Raw genomic sequence first — 12,703 nt, 5'->3', positions numbered from 1 at the left:
TCTCCAACTAAATAGTAGGCAAGTAGGCATATTCGCATGCACTATAAGTATACGCACGTCCGAATCTCATGAGAATTAGTACATCACCCAGGGAATTCTCGCCTACTCTTTTATGAATACTAAGGATTCGTACATACTTATTCGCTCTCCTACTGCTTTTCCCCTACTATATAGTAGGGAAATATGCAGTTTCGAACGCAGCCCATGCTTCCTCCTATCCTAACACTTCCCTTCCTCTACTACTTCACTTGGATTTAAGCTAGAGGAGGTGAGCAGCTAGGAGCCCCTAAAGGACAGTGGTAGTACTACAACCTACTATAATTCCTAGTAACAGGACAATGGGCTGTTATAGCGCTAAAACTTAATACTGCTTCCCTGAAGCTCTTTTCCCTTCCTCTTTCAAAGTTTTGTCAGCACATAAAAACTACAACTGACAAAGTGTGATTCATCATGGTCTTTTTTGTTAACACTAGCGCATGCTGATAATGTTTTATTCTTCAATAGAAACTTGCATTGTAGCCTACGAGTCAATATGCGTCATCATCGTACAGTCTACATGCATGTCATACAATATGATTTGTAATGATCTTATAGGATTGCAAAAATCATGCAGTGTATCCCGGGCTTTAGAAATACATCTGTTTACTTAGTTTATTTATTATAGAGCATGTATGCAAAATCTGCCTTTGTGGGCTAAATCATAGGATAGTTGTTTGTTAGATTGTATGCTAATTAGTGACTTAATAGGTTTAAAATAGATGCTAAAATGAATGTAAACTGTGTACAGGAACAAATTACTATTTAATTAGTTGATGACACTTAAATTTTTCCATTGTTTCTTTTTTTATTAGTGAAGTTCCAACAGAACAAACAAAGCAAACAAAACAAAACAGGAATAAAGGACAACACCTCAGGCAGACCTTAAAAGGTTAGTTCACCCAAAAATTCTGTCATTAATAACTAAGGGTGTCAAATCGAAATCGATCTAAATTAATGCTCAATCTCGATTATCGAATCAAAAATGGAATCGACGATGCTGTCACGCCCCCGTGTCACGTCAGATCGTCTTGCCAAGCGAAAAAACAAACAAAAAAAACACGTGCTGAAGACAAGTGCTGCGAGTCAGAGCTGCCAACTCTCACGGATTCACCGTGAGACACGCGCAATTGACACTTTTCACACGCTCTCACGCACAGAAAAATCGCGAAGCATAGAGGACATGGAGACCGACAGACTAGAGCAGGTTACTTTATGATATAAAAAAAAATCTCAGCTCTCAGATTCTGTAAATTTTATTACGAAATTCAAACAATAAATACCGTTTTGGCGCTTGTAAATGTTACGTGACAGATCCCTAACGCACGTGAACCGATCATCTCTACTAGAGATGATGGGTTCACGTGCGCTAATAGTAAAAAAAAAAAACGAACACTGTTGAAAGATACAGTACAACTTCCGAAATGTATATTCCTCATACATAATATCGATCAATCAGTGTTTTTCATCAGCGTGAAGAGGTCAATAACATAGCTGGAGAACAATTATGTCACATTTACCTCAGGAAAGCCATTCAATGACCATAATATAGGCTACGTAGTTGGCAAGAAAAAAAAAAAAAAGCTATAGAGAGTATTTTGCTAAATATGTGTTCTATATTACACATTATATTTTTTTTACTTATATCATTAAATAAAGTTGTTATTATAATTAAAAAAATGCATTATATTTAATTATTTTTAACCTTATATAATAGCCTACTACCAGCTGATAGGGCTCTCTGTATGTTTACAGCATTAGGTGAGGTTTTTTTTTTTTTTTGACAAATTAACGCCTATCTTGTGTAGCCTACCTAATATTTATCCAAATGAGTCCATATTAAATCAAATCACAATAATTGAATTGAATTGAAATAATAAAAAAGCGTAGCATACCAGAAATTGTACCATGTAAACATTGTAACGTCACTAAATCTAATAAAATTCAGTTTTGAATGTTAGTGTTAGTGTTAGTGTTAGTGAAAAATGTTAGTGACAATCACAATACACTTATTTGATGCAATTTTTTTTTTACAATCAAACAAATCGAGAATCGAATCGAACCGTGACTTTAGAATCGAAAATGTAATCGAATCGAGGATTTGGAGAATCGTGACACCCTTATTAATAACTCACCCTCATGTCGTTCCAAACTCGTAAGACCTTCATTCATCTTCGGAACACAAATTAAGATATTTTTGATGAAATCCGAGAGCTTTCTGACCCCTCCATAGACAGCAACATAATTGCAACTTTCGAGGCCCAGAAAGGTAGTAAAAACATTGTTAAAATAGTCTGTGTGACTACAGCGGTTCAACCTTAATGTTATGAAGTGACAAGAATACATGTTATGCGCAACCCCCCCCCCCCATGTATTAAATACTAATGTAGCGCTTCCGAGTTCTATGTCAGAATGCCGGCTCACCATTGGCTGATGCGCATGCGTGTGATGCTGATGCAGGAGCTAGCCAATGGTGAGCCAGCACTTTGACATAGTCGTTATCGTCAACACTATTATCGCAGCATGTTGCGTGTTTCACAATTTTTTGTGAAGTTAATAGTGAGGAACATGATGATAATGTTCATGAAGAAAATGATACCCGTGAATGGAATCCTCTTCATTCAAACACTATGTCAAATGCCACAAGAGATGCCTTGTGTTCATATTTCTCAAATCTGTAGAGACTTTTTTGGCTGATGATGGTATTTAATTCATATCGTTCATTGCATTTTACTTTGTTTGTTAAGAAGAACTATAATTTGCATGTGATGCTGGCAAAATAAAAATCATATTGTTCATTCCAAGAACAGTGTGGACCTCATTTATTTAAAAAAGACAAAACACTGTTTTTGAATTGCACACAAACCTTAGGTATCAAATACACATAATTCATGATAATTTTCCACCGTTTACAAAGAACATTCGCACTTTGAGACACACTGTATACAGTTGGTAGTGTGATGGATTTTTTAATTAATCATAACTAACATTTATTTTTTCTTGCAGGAATAACATTCATATGCTTTTGAATCTTAAATGTTTCCTTAAACCGTTTGGTTGAAAACTTGTGACTTTGAGTGTGTGAGTGTATAAATAACATCTAGGGGAAATGAAACCGGACAGATGTCTAGGTTTCAAAACTTGTGATTATGAAGTAATCACAAAAACAGAGTTTGCTTCTACCTAGTAACAGAAGGGTTATGAAGAACCAATCAAATTGTAGGGAAATTATGTAATGTTTCATGTTATTTTCGCCATGCTCCTATTCTATAAAAACTGTTGTATTCCTTTAGCGGGTAGGATTCTCTCTGATTTTGTCTGAGATCCTCTGTCCGTTTTTAAAGCATATTCGAAGGCATTGTCTGAAGTCTGTCAGTTATTATTGCTGCACAGCAAGTAAGTTAGAGTATAAAGTTAGAAAACTCAGCCGACGTCGACGAGGAGACACGCTAGAGTATAAATATTATAAGAAACTAACATTGACTGTAGACGTTTGGGGACATCGATTATAGACGAGACCCAGGTAGACTTAGGTCAGGTGCGAAATGAGAAAAATCGACCAAAAATAAACCAGTCGTATTTTTAAACGAAGTTGTTCGCGAAATGACCGCCAGGTGGCACAAAGAGACATTTTGCAAAACAGCAGCAATTGCCGCATTTTGAAACGTAATGGGGCTAATGTCAATTAACGGTAAGGATGAAATACTACAACTATGGTCATTTCCAACTAAGCCTACAACAAACATAAAATAAAAAAAGAGCTATTGACGTTTGCTGTACAATAATGAAACAACTTAAGTTGAAACTGCATGTTATAAAGTAATAATTTTATTATTAAATAAACAAAATTTGGGTAATGTTGTTTTAACAAACGATCATATGCAAGTTATAGTCTACATAGTATACATACATATAGACTATTATTTGTACGAACAGTGAACTATTATATATCTCTGTTTGTAGGCTATCTGTTTATTTGAAAAAAAATATATATGTAAAAAAAAATTAACAAACAAAACAGAATAGAACAAATTTTTAGAACAAAAAAAATACAAGATTTTTTTATATATGCATATTAGGCTATTATAACAGAATTGGTTAAATTTAACAAAAGCAAAAATTAAATAAGAAAAAGTACATTTTAAACAGAATAGAAAAAAACGTTTAGAGCAGAAAAATAGAATAAATAGTCAAAAATAAAGATGACAACAATATAGCCTATTTTTAATATTGTAGACGTCTGTGCAGCGCGATAACAAACAAACAAAAAATACATCAAAAGACCATTATAGGCATATCTCGCAGTCAAAGAAAATAAATGAGGTGCAATGATGCTGATTATTTTTAATATTTTATTGAGAAATGAGACGAATGAAGAGCACTTCTCTCTCGTGTGAGCGAACACACTGAACTGCTGGTCAATGAATAACATTAACTGTCGGAGTTTGACTTCGGACTGATGTCAATGCAATCAGCTGAGACCAAAGCGCTAAAGGCAATCAACAAGTGTTTATTTAAAATAATAAAGTGGAAAAATTCATAAACCAAGACAACTTGCAATAATATTTACATGAAAGAAAAGAACAAAAAGATACCCAGGCAGGGCAAAAGAAGAAGGGAATTGGGCGGCAATCAAATCAAATAAATTATTAAAACATAACCCTCTAACTCATAAACCAGACTAATAGGAAAAGAAGAAAATAAAATCTTCCGTATGCGGAGATATCCTACTATAAACTACACTCACTAAACCCATATAAAAATACAGCAGGTGATGCACGGCCCTGACCTAGTGTGTCTAACACAATAATGTCCTTACCTTACCTTTCCTCTCCTTCCCTGCCCATTGTATTCACAATGACATCCAAACAAGTGGTTTCAACATGAAGAGAGGTGGAAAAGAGTTGTTTAAGTAGCACACAAGACACGTGTGAACATACAACACAAAATGGTAATTCACAGAATTAATGTCGTCTCTTAATCTCGTTCCCCATAGAATAGCAACAGACAACGAACAAAGCATTTCTCTCGATCTGTGTCAACGTCTTCCTTTTATGGATCCTGGTGTCCGCCAATAGGGAGAAAGCGGAGGTGACGTCATCGGCTCCAACAATGATTGACAGGGAGCAACACCAATGGCACAGAGCTAAGAAAGCGAAAGTAAAAGCAAACAGAGAGGGGAGGAGAACAAACAAACAACACAAAACGGCACCAAAGTACTGCGTAATTAAAGCAATTTTACAGTGTAACTGGGAACAATATGTAAAGTTTGGGGAATAAAGAGGTTACAACCATAAGAATAAAAAAAATATATATTTATACTGTAAGTATTATAGAACTAAGGGGTACTTATTCTACTATTATGATACAACAATCTTACATTTGGGAGCAATTTAGCAAGAACATACACTGCGTACCTTTTTGTAATAATGGTTTACCAATACATATTATATAGGCTTTTTAAAAATGACAGGGTACATATCTATGCATTTATTCAGTAATCTTTTTAACAAAAGTGCACTGAAAACTAGAACAATTGCAACTTTTGCTTAAATATTGGGGGAAGGATACTTTTGTTTCATGTAGAGGTGCTTGCTACCTCTTGTCCCATGTAGTTACAGGGTAAGTGTGACATTGCAGGTAACTACATGGAACAATAGGATAACAAGCACCACTTTCCCTGTAACTACATGGAACAAGATTATATTTCCCAGTATTTAAAAAAAAACTGCAATAGTTTTAGCTTTACTTGCCTTGAAACATGTAAGCCCAAACTTAAACATCTGCACTTTTGCTATAAAAAAAAGTACCCTGTCATTTTTAAAAATCCTATAGTATGTAGGTTATTGGTACACAATTATTACAAAAAAAGGTACGCAGTGTATGTTCTCGCCAAATTGCTCCCAAATGTAAGATTGTTGTATCATAATGCCAGCAGCCATATCAGCCTGTAGCCCAAGACTGGTCTCCCACTGCAGCTAAAGCCTGGTTCACACGGCAGGATAATTAGGCCGATTTTAGCCCCGATTCACCCCTTCCGACATTATTAAGGATGCTCCGATTATCTTAAAATAATCTGATCAGATATTCCTGCCGTGTGTGGTGTGTTAAGACTGCTCGTCTGCTCGGATGGACGTCGGGACCGCTTCGATCTCAAATCGGGGATATCCAACATGTTGGATTTTTTTGGCCCAATTTCTCTTCGTGTGTGGTGTCCCCCGGGGGACAAACGAGCACGCAGCCTGTGGACTGTGGCGTGTAGCCAATCAGAAAGCGAGGTGACGAGGCGGCGTGGAAGCACAGGGAAACAAAATCAAAACAGCCGGCGGCATGGCGCACCCGTTTTAATAACATTTTTTTTTTTGGTTAAAAACAAACTACAAACTATCGCCACTGCATCCTTTTCGTCAGCCATTATTGTTTACTCTCAAGTTACGTTTGATCTCGAGGGATTTTGCGAGATTTCCCGTCTGACCTGGGAATGCTTGGGAGTCAAATCGGTTTGTGTGTGATGTGTTGATTTTGCCGTGTGGCTGCGCACCACACACTGTACGACCAAAACTGTTAGACCCATGATTTTTTAATCGCCGTGTGTGGGGTCTCTCAGGTTTGGAAAAATCGGCCGACTATTTTAAAATCGTCCCGTGTGAACCAGGCTTAAGCAGGGCTGAGCCTGGTTAGTACCTGGATGGGAGACCTCCTGGGAAAACTAGATTGCTGCTGGAAGAGGTGTTAGTGTGGCCAGCAGGGGGCGCTCACCCTGTGGTCTGTGTGGGTCCTAACACCCCAGTGTAGTGACAGGGATTAAAAATCCCAGGATGTCCTTTGAAAAAGAGGCTTTTGATAATCAACTTAACTTAAAAGTAGCCACAGTCATGGACTTGGCAACATTGACTGTAGGTCAGAATTTTCTCAGTTCACTCGCCCCACGAGTACTGACCACACTTACACTTCTCACACTTACATGTAACAGACGTAGACCAGTAGTCGGTGTGCATGTAAACCACACTTCTCTGATCTGATCAGTCTTTCGTAAGAGTGCCCACCTCCCATGTGGACAGGCCCAGGTTCGAATCTGACTTAGAGCAGACGGTACAAACTGGAGGGGCTACAGCTGGTGCCGTGACCCGGATGGGAGTGAGGTTTAGGGGGGTGAGTGTAACAGACGTAGGCTAGTGTGAGCTGTGTGTGTAAACCTCAAGAAACACTCTAGAGACTGCGGTCTTTAGCCTCCTTCTTAGAGCCCTAGCCTCATATGTGGATGGGCCCGGGTTCGAGTCGGTACGAACCGGAGGAACTACACACACATCACTGTGTATCAATGATAATCTTATGTGATGTTTATGTGCTTTATTTAGTGTTAAAAGCATGTAATGTGACTTAGAATATAATTTAGTGCTCCCAGCTTTGTAGCTCTAGGCCTACTAAAAGCAACAATGGATAATTCACCTCAGAGCATCCACTTGGATGATGCGACGGCAGCCACAGAACAACGGCGCCACTGCGCTCACCACTGTTAATGTGTTAATAGCCAATGTTGGAACAGTCGCAGATGGAAGGTCATGTTTCCAGTTTCATGCTCTTCGACCTCTTCAAGCAGGCCAGGGCACGGTTCAGTGCAATCACACTAGTCAAAATTTCTGCAAATTCCTTTACCTCAGAATGATCAGCACATGTGGTAGTAGAAGACCTATTCTGGTTGAGTACCATCTGTACATGTCATAGACATAACACTATACTCAAGTTTCCTGGGGGAAGCCAATGTGAAATGTCAACTAGTTAACAGATAAATGGCAAACACTAGCAGCATCCAGTGGTGGCAATGGATGGTGGGTTTTAACCCTTGTGCATCAATTTAAAAAAGTTACTCATAGGTCCAAAGAGGACAAAAATGTCCATGTCAAAAAACAGTCATAAAAAGTTGAAGCTTGGGAGCACAGACTTAACTTTGGTATCATTTTAAAGAATACCCTTGGCAGATTATTGCTAAAGTTAATTTTTTTTTATAAGTAAATCCAAAAACAAGTTATATAGGTTTAAGTTTATGAAAATTATTTATGAATATTATTTTATATAAAATATATATTTTATGAAACAAGTTGAACTCTAAAACGGCTAGAAAATCAAAGCCATAAATCTAAATAAGTTGTGTTCCAAATTTGAGGTTGATATCTAAAAAAATGAGCTTTCAGTAAGATTTTGTTTGGGCGCAGTACCAAACTTTCCCCATTGGATCCCAGCAAAACTCCTCTGGTCACACAGTGATTGGCTTTGTTATTTGCAGTTGAGTTTTTCTCTATCAATACTACAAACACACAAACACATTTTTTTTATATAACACACATACCAACCACACTCTGACATCCATAACAACACACCCACACAATTATCATTGCATAATTTATCCAGTTGGCTCTATAATAGCTCAAAATTCATGCAGTTAACAGTAACAAAAAACAAAAACTTACTCATAGGTCCAAAAGGGACAAAAATGTCCATGTCAAAAAACTCTCATAAAAATGTTATGCTTGGGAGCAAAAACTTAAGTTTGGTCTCATTTTAAAGAAGACCCTTTGCAGATTGTTGTTGAAGTGAAAAAAAGTGAAAAACGTGCAACCAAACTTTTTTTATAGAAGTTTAAGTTTATGAAAAATATTTATGAACATTAAAATTAATATTTTATATAAAATATATACAAGTATTTTGTATAACTAGTGCAACTTTTTTTTTCAAATGAAATGGGGGTGAAATAGTAAAATTACAATAAAAATAGACACCTGTGCCAAAATTTTATGCAGTAAACATAAAAAAAAAAAAAAAAACTTACACATAGGTCCAAAAGGGACAAAAATGTCCATGTCAAAAAACTCTCATAAAAATGTTATGCTTGGGAGCAAAAACTTAAGTTTGGTCTCATTTTAAAGAAGACCCTTTGCAGATTGTTGTTGAAGTGAAAAAAAGTGAAAAACGTGCAACCAAACTTTTTTTATAGAAGTTTAAGTTTATGAAAAATATTTATGAACATTAAAATTAATATTTTATATAAAATATATACAAGTATTTTGTATAACTAGTGCAACTTTTTTTTTCAAATGAAATGGGGGTGAAATAGTAAAATTACAATAAAAATAGACACCTGTGCCAAAATTTTATGCAGTAAACATAAAAAAAAAAAAAAAAACTTACACATAGGTCCAAAAGGGACAAAAATGTCCAAGTCAAAAAACTCTCATAAAAATGTTATGCTTGGGAGCAAATACTTAAGTTTGGTCTCATTTTAAAGATGACCCTTGGCAGATTGTTTTTGAAGTGAAAAAATTGAAAAAAGTGCAACCAAAAAAATGTTATAGAAGTTTAAGTTTATGAAAAATATTTATGAACATTATAATCAATATTTTATATAAAAAATATATTTTATAAAACATTTGGAACTCTAAAACTGATATAAATTCAAAGCCATAAATCTAAACAGGTTGTGTTCCGAATTTGAGGATGATATCTCAAAAAATGAGCTTTCAGTAAGATTTTGTTTGGGCGCAGTACCAGACTTTCCCCATTGGATGCCAGCAAAACTCCACTGGTGAACACAGTGATTGGATTTTCGATTTGCAGTTGAGTTTTTCTCTCTCAAATATTACAAGCACACAAACACACTTTTTATTTTATTACACACATACAAACCACACTTAGACATCCATACCAACAAACCCACACAATTATCGTTGCATAATTTATCCAGTTGGCTCTATAATATGCCGAAGCAGAAAACAGGAATAAAGCGAGTATTTGCTTTATAGGCCTAACCTGAAAAAATGGCACCATCTGATAAAAAAATGGTAAAAATGTCAATTTTGAAGCCTTGCCAACAGAATGAAAGCCTATTAAAAAAGATTGCATCATTTTATAGTTAAACGGCACAGGGATTAAAAAATGCAGTTTTAATGGGTTTCAATGGGGACATTTTTGTCCAAAAGGCGCTGAGAGGAAGTATTTTGTGTAACTAGTGCAAAATAGATTTTTTAAAGGAAATGGTGATGAAATAATAAAATTCCAATAAAAATACACACCTGTGCCAAATTTTATGCAGTTAGCATTTAACACAGGCAAAGTGATCCAAAAAACAAAACTGAAAAGGACAAAAATGTCCTCAAGGATGCACAAGGGTTAAACCCAGAGATTAAACAGATTAGAAGAAATGCTTTCCATTTTAGCCTTCTCTTTATCAAACCCCAACCCTTTTATTTGGCACACCACTCCAAAAGGACACTAGACGCTGAAAATATTACATATATTAAATAAAATATTAAGGGTTAATAACACAATGTGTGTCTTGCCTTAGTAATTGCATCAATGTGATTTTTGTATGCATCTAACACAACTATATGTTACTGAGTAATTGCTTAAAGTTTTAATATAGGATTTTATTTAAAATGTTCCATCACTATACATTTCATATACTTTTATGAAATCACAGAACCATTAAATACAATTCATATACCATTTATTTGTGTTCTTATTTAACATTAAATTAAACTGCATGCTTAAACTGCATTTACTACAATATATAAAAAAACACCATTAAAACATTCAAAACTTGTTAGAAAAGCACTTTAAAACTTAAAATTATAGAAACCCTCACAGATGAATTATATAAAATTCAAGGTCCAATTTCCTGATAAACAAGTCATCTTCCCCATAGTGTCTACCTTCAGGGCACAAAACAGAAACATAAAATGACCAAATTATGAAATACAAGCTTTATGTAAAGTTCTCTTCTCTGCAGCTTAGTTGAGCATGTGCATTACCAATGCTGGCATGTCCAGATACAGGGGATATTTATTGGAGACTTCACCAACGGATGATGATTCTGCAGTTATTCTTCTCCATGATCTGATGAAGGTCACATCCTCTTTATCAGGGTCAATCACTCCACCTGGCACAGTTTCATCTGGAATTGGCAAAGAAGATTCATGTGAACAACGATAGCATTTCATACTGTAGATCCATCATTCAGACTATCACTCTGTTCCCTTACCTTGAGATGCACCTGTAGATTGGATTTAATTTTCTTTCTGTTAATTATTCACGTTAAAACATGACAGAGTGTCCAAACACAGAAGAACTCCTGGAAAAGCAACTGAGATCCACGTGACACTATTATAAAGATGGCGATTATTAAAGAGGAGAGTGAAGACATGAAGATTGAAGAAGCATTCAGAGTGAAACATGAAGATTGAAGTGTAAAGAGGAGGTAAACTCAGAAAATGAGGAGAGGATCTAGGTGGAGATTTACTAATAAACAATAACAAAATACAAAACAAAAAGAACTTAGAATCTAAACTAAACACAAGGAGAACAAAACTGAGAGACTTCCAAACACATCCATGGAAGGACAATAACCGACAATGAACACAGGTGTAGATATACACAGAGGGTAACAAGCTAATAAGACACACCTGGGAACAATCACAGAACTATTCAACAAGAAAACTACAAACTGACTATGAAATGGAGGCGGAGAAAGAAACTTAAAAGTCCACACACACGACAGGTAAAATATGTTATAAGATACTGAGGAACAAACAGGTTGGTTTTATTCTCAAAGCTAAACTTTAATAAAATGCCCAGATCTACTGAAATGAATGATAAAGTAATGTCATATGAGTGTTCTTATGGTAGAAATTCCCCTACGCACCTGACTAGTTAACCCTTGTGGACAGACATGTTGAGATCACATGATCAGACAAATACTAGCGCTGAGAAGATCCACACTGGACATTCATTACTACATGTCATCAGAGGTGTAAAGGGGTCAGAGCGTAAAAGTCCAACCAAATGTTTATTCCACCCATGAACTCAGCCAGCTGATTTCACTAATTAGTTGTCTCCTGGCTAAAAAACTGTGCTAATTAGCAAATCCGGGTAATTGGAACAAAATACTGAGGACTTTTACTTTCTAAACTTGGATTTTCACTGGACATTCATTACTACATGTCATGCATCGAATTAAGAAAAATACAATATGATTCCTAAACAAAAATATATTTTGTGTTAATATTAAACCCAACATCTACTTCTGATTTGAAAATTATGAGTACCATTAATTTCTATCAATTAATGATGAAACAGCAATACAAAAAAAAAACATTTACTTTGCAAGGAGCAAACATTAAATGTGAGTGATTCACTTTACATATGTGGTCTATGAGCTCTACGTGTACAAGTCCTCCTATTATTACTGAAAAACAGTAAGAAAGATTAAAATAACTTCAATCTAACTCAAATCATTACCATTGACAACAGACTTGCTGCCATGAGATGAATTGTTTTTGTAAATATGACTCATCTTATACATCATGTATTAGTGTATGATTCAACTGTTCCCCAGGGTCTAGTATTAAAAATAATAATAGAACAATCGCAATACATTACAAAATCGAATCACAGTAAATGTAGAATCGCAATTCTTAAAAATCGCAATACATATCGTATCGGCACCCAAGTATCGTGATAGTATCGAATTGGGAGGTGTATCGTCCCAGCCCTATGATGAACTGGACAGTTTTCAGTCCTGCAGTACCAGTGAAGTATTTATGAAAAAGAATTAGTGAACTATTAAGGGTGTTGTCTTGCTTCTCAGTAACTTCTATTCTTTGAGTGTGTGTCT

Source organism: Scardinius erythrophthalmus, assembly GCF_964197995.2.
Source record: "Scardinius erythrophthalmus genome assembly, chromosome: 4".
Classification (NCBI taxonomy): domain Eukaryota; kingdom Metazoa; phylum Chordata; class Actinopteri; order Cypriniformes; family Leuciscidae; genus Scardinius; species Scardinius erythrophthalmus.
This window is presented reverse-complemented; position numbering follows the sequence as displayed.